The 4,688-nt window shown below is 40.1% G+C and overlaps 1 long non-coding RNA gene across 1 annotated transcript; it reads right to left on the reverse strand.

The window, feature by feature from the left end:
- Positions 1-442: 442 nt before the first annotated feature.
- Positions 443-4,176, reverse strand: LOC104585436. Its single transcript, XR_733249.3, has 3 exons — positions 3,993-4,176; positions 1,199-1,243; positions 443-1,112 (listed from the first exon to the last, which is right to left on the reverse strand). It is a non-coding gene; the product is annotated as an uncharacterized LOC104585436 (long non-coding RNA).
- Positions 4,177-4,688: the final 512 nt, after the last annotated feature.

A 4,688-nucleotide genomic window follows, 5' to 3' on the forward strand; every position in this document is an offset into this window, starting at 1 on the left:
AGTCTCCAGGCATGTGTGGCATGCATGCCATGCCATGCCATGATCCAGCACCAGCTAGCTGACCTGCTGCCTGCTGAAGAAGCAACGGGACAGGCGCAGGCGCACAATTAGGAGACGCTGGACCGGGTGACAGCGACGCCCGGCCCGGGTCGTCGAATCCAAAGGTCTTTGTTTAACGCTACCTCTAGCTGGCTGCTTTCTTCTTCTCTGAAGAACAAAATGGCAAGAGGAAATAAAAGGATTAGTGTGTGCGTGTAGTGTTTGGTCTTCCCATTTATGAGGGGGTCAACTGCTACCGCCTCAACCAGGATGGGTTGGTAGATTTGGTGGTACTCTACTCTCTGGGTCTTAATCGTACTTACGTACTAGACTTGTATAGCAAGTGCCCGATGATTCAAAAACTGGTTGGGGTGGGGGGTGGGGGGGGGGGGGGGGGGGGGATCATACCTTTAAACAGGTGTACTGAAATTTAAATGAAAAATTGAATTTGGTTGGTTTTCAGCCGGTTACTGCCGGTCTGAGAGTGCCCCTTGCTCCCTGAGCCTTCATAGTTCAAGCTACCTTCGACAGCAAATAGGACAAACCTAAAAAGAAGGAACCGATGTGGCAATCTAACTAAAGCTTGCGTTAATCTAACTAAAGTTTGCGTTACTGCGGACGTTTAAGAGACGCTGAACAAAATTACTTGCTTGTCCGGGTATGCTTTGGGAAGTTAATTGCTGGCGTATGCCAGGACTTCAAATCTTGATCTTGTCCTTGCTCTTGTTCGGTGCAGCAGGGCCCTTCAGGCTTCAGCCTCTTTCCTTTCCTTCCCTCCCATTTAAGCTTTGTCTGGAAATCATTCCTACATGTCCTGTAAAAAAAACCTTCTTCTCACGCCATTACAGCTGACTTCAGCATCATGATTGATGGAACTTTTTAAGTGTAACAGCTTCTGAATGAACGTTAAAAAGGACACAGCATTTAGCCATTTACCACACATAAATTGCCACATTCTGCAGAGAAATCCGAATTTATTGATCCAGGGGCTACTAGAAGCAGACCTGACTGACGAAATGTTACTGCTAGTTATTGGGTTTCAGTACAAAATGATCCAGTACGTACAAGCCCCTCTGCAGAAGAAAAGAATGGTTCAACATTGGTAAGCACTAGCGCTCCAGAAGATTGGTTGATAAGATCAACTAAGCGAGCAGTTTACCGAATCACCAGCTGTAGCTTGCTCATGCAGCACATTATGTATGATCTGAAAAAGACACGCATATAATTGTGCATAAGAAAATGACAGCCAAGATCACTTGCGAATAGGAGAAATAACATCTTCATATGTACAAACTCCTATTATTTGCAAGGAACACTTTTTTGCAGAGAATTTGCAAGGAAATTAAGGTCATGTTTAACGTAAAGCAAAGGAGCATGTACCATGCAAACCCTACTAATTACAGCGGGTACGTGCATACACTCCCACCTTTTCATTTAATATTGGAGTGGTTATCTATGTTGAGTAATTATTTTGTTCTCTTGCAATGTTTTTGGCATGAAAATTAGAAAAGGGGGAAGGATCGAAATAGAGATATCATATGCCAACATAAAATACTGATACCACTACACATAATTGACCATAAAGTATGCACGGATATGTAACAGTAATACGAAGAGTCAAACCAACAGATTTTGAATACAGTTGTATTGCGAGGGTGATAGTATGTTTCCGGAGCTCAATTCCCATGAACAGATCTGCAGATGCCATTAAAATTTAGCAGATTGATTACTCTGATATGCTTAATTGATCCCATTCGATTTTCTTTTGGTCCTCCTATACGTTTATTAACCATGGTGCACATAGAGTACACTGGGCATTGGAAATGGTTTAATTGTATGCTTCAACACTTAGGATCTACCATGTGACATGTAGTTAATTGCTTATTCAATTATACGTATGACTCTTGTTTGCTACACAATGTGTGTTTAGTTACTCAATTATAGGTGCACTATGTGGCGTGTAGTTAATTGTTATGCCGTGAAGATATATCTAGTTATCTAAACATTCAATTTGTACACGGCAACAGTATTTGCGGGCTAGGAAGCAGTGGCACACTGTCTCAATAAAACTCTAGGTCAGAACTTTCCATTAAAATGCCATGTTATGCTCATTGAGTACCATATATTAACAAGCAAATTACCTAAGAATATTAATGAACAACTATTTATGGTGTGCTCCGCGGGTCTAGAGCCATGTGCTGTATTAAGCAACCTAGATGTACGCTATCTTTGTCATTAAATGGATTGGCACTTACTAATACTACTTTTGCTTTATTTCTCTAATTTCCCTTTTAATTGCATGATAATCTACATAGCTTGCCTTGCAAGGTTTGCAAATAGCAATGGACATTTCCAGGCAACGAATTGCAAGTGTGCGGTAGGCTACGCGTAGCAATCTCTTAGAAAGAGAAACCTCCAACCAACCATAACCGTACGCCTCAATGATGGTGATATCCATGATCTCCATCTTTCAAGACCAACCAACTTGTTCAAATGGATAAATTTACCCCCCTTTCAAGAATCGAAGCATTCCATGATGGATGAAAGCAATAAATCTAGAAAGTGAAACTAGTCTCTCTTTTTTTTCCATCCCTCTGGGACACCATGGCATCTTCCCTTCCATATAGTTAATCCATGGATGTCGTGCATGACAAGTAGCTCCTAACTATCAGTACACATCCCTCTTTTCGTTGTTGATAATGAACTACTACAGAAGTACAGAAGTGTGGCTGCCTTTCCTGCCTAGCATGACTGTCATGGGGGCCACAATCATGAATAGTCAATCCTAATAACTTCCCAACAGTTCTCTCTTACTTTATATATAGACATGATCTCCTAGCTAATGTGTCAGTGTCACAATCAATGGAACGTTATACACAAATGAACTGTACTCCCTCCGATCCATAATAAGTGTCTTATACTAACTTTGTACTAAATCCAAGACACTTATTTTGGATCGGGTGGAGTAGGAAATATTGCAGAAACTATCATCAAGTAAAGTTAACACCATATATTTCTTTGAAACTTTGATTAACAGTGTGTGGCACTTAAGCATGGTGCCGTCTCACCATGGATAATCAATTCTGAATAATAAAATGTGCAAGAATCGTCTCCAGAGGCATACAAAATTAATAATGCCACACTGACATTGATATGCGGGACACGATTGATATTTGTATCTTTTGTTCTTGGGTTGGTCGAAGTACAAGTGCCAATTCCAAATTTTTGTGTGAACAAACTGCATCTCTTAAAGCAGAATGGCATTGATATCAGAGTGATTGCAGTTATTATAGTATGACCTAGAGAGGGAATGTACTGGCAGTAATACATTATGGCTATGCCCCCATGTCTCACTCCTAGACTTTTGGGGGATCAAACACTTTACTACACCTTTTCACATTAGTATGTTATTAATAAGGCCTTCTGTGTGTGTGTGCATGTTATGTGTTCCTTTAAGGAATGGAATAGGATTTCAAGTATGTGATTAAATGTTTGATGTGGTCAAAGACAACAGTCTTTAAAGAGAGTCCTAATAAAAGGCAGGCATGATAAATAACTTCACTTGGCAATATTTATAATGGTTGGGCCCATGCTTGTATTTTAAGCACTAACAGCAAAAGAAGTTCCCCTTTTAGGTAACCCTTTAAAGCTAAATCAGCATGAAACTTGAATGCCAGCAAACATTTGTTTTAATGCCATAAATATACTCTAGGTATCATTGTCATTCCTTCTACTCCAGCTTTGAATAAAGCCACCCTAATATCTGAAACTGTTCTGCTCTCCAAAACTTAAAATAAAATACATGCTATCAATTGGCTGCATTTCATTCCTTTTATAGTTCTAGAAGTAGTTTTGCGTATTCTATGATCATACATAAGAAAGTGGAACTATGGGTAATCTGCACTTGGAATTGCAGAAATTAGGTTGGAAGAAAGGCGTGTTCATATGCTAACCTGATACTAAAACTTGCCAGTCTTTGGATCTTCATGACTCCCTTTTCAGGTTTCAGTACTAGTGGCTTGTAATTCTCTTTCCATAACAGGTCAAAATAAATTAATATTCATGCCCTGCAAAAAATAGAGATCATTATGGAAAGAAGTCAAATCTATCCCCTAGTATAAAACAGAAAAATTATAAGTGAATTACCTGACGAGAACAGAAAGTACAAGTAACAATCAGCAAAAAAGGTCTCACTCTTAGAAGGCGCTCCCAGCTTTTCATATAACTCTTACAACATCCCTACACACTCAGAACAAAAGCAAGGTTCTGCAACATGATAGTAATAACAACCTATGTAAGCAATCCAATCTGAAGTCAGCAGATGATGACAGGAGCCAATCAGCTTAACTGTATTGGGCCAGATGGCCCAGATCCTAATTGAATTCCAGGCAGTGTCATTTTCATTTACAAAAAAAGATCGAGTTATCAGGAGAGCTGGGCTAGACCCGAGCATTTGCAATATAAAGATCAATACCCAACCCTGATCCCTTGTACACAGATTCGCGCTAGAATCCTCTAGATGTGGGACTAGCGAGAGGTAACGAGTAACCAAACAAAATACAGCAAAGAACAGTGTGCATTTATGTAGTATTGGTGGCTCGGTGCTGGCCTGGGAAGTGGCTTAACACCTTGTCTTGAATAAAGGGCCA

The sequence above is a fragment of the Brachypodium distachyon genome, chromosome 5 (assembly GCF_000005505.3).
Source record: "Brachypodium distachyon strain Bd21 chromosome 5, Brachypodium_distachyon_v3.0, whole genome shotgun sequence".
NCBI classification, from domain to species: domain Eukaryota; kingdom Viridiplantae; phylum Streptophyta; class Magnoliopsida; order Poales; family Poaceae; genus Brachypodium; species Brachypodium distachyon.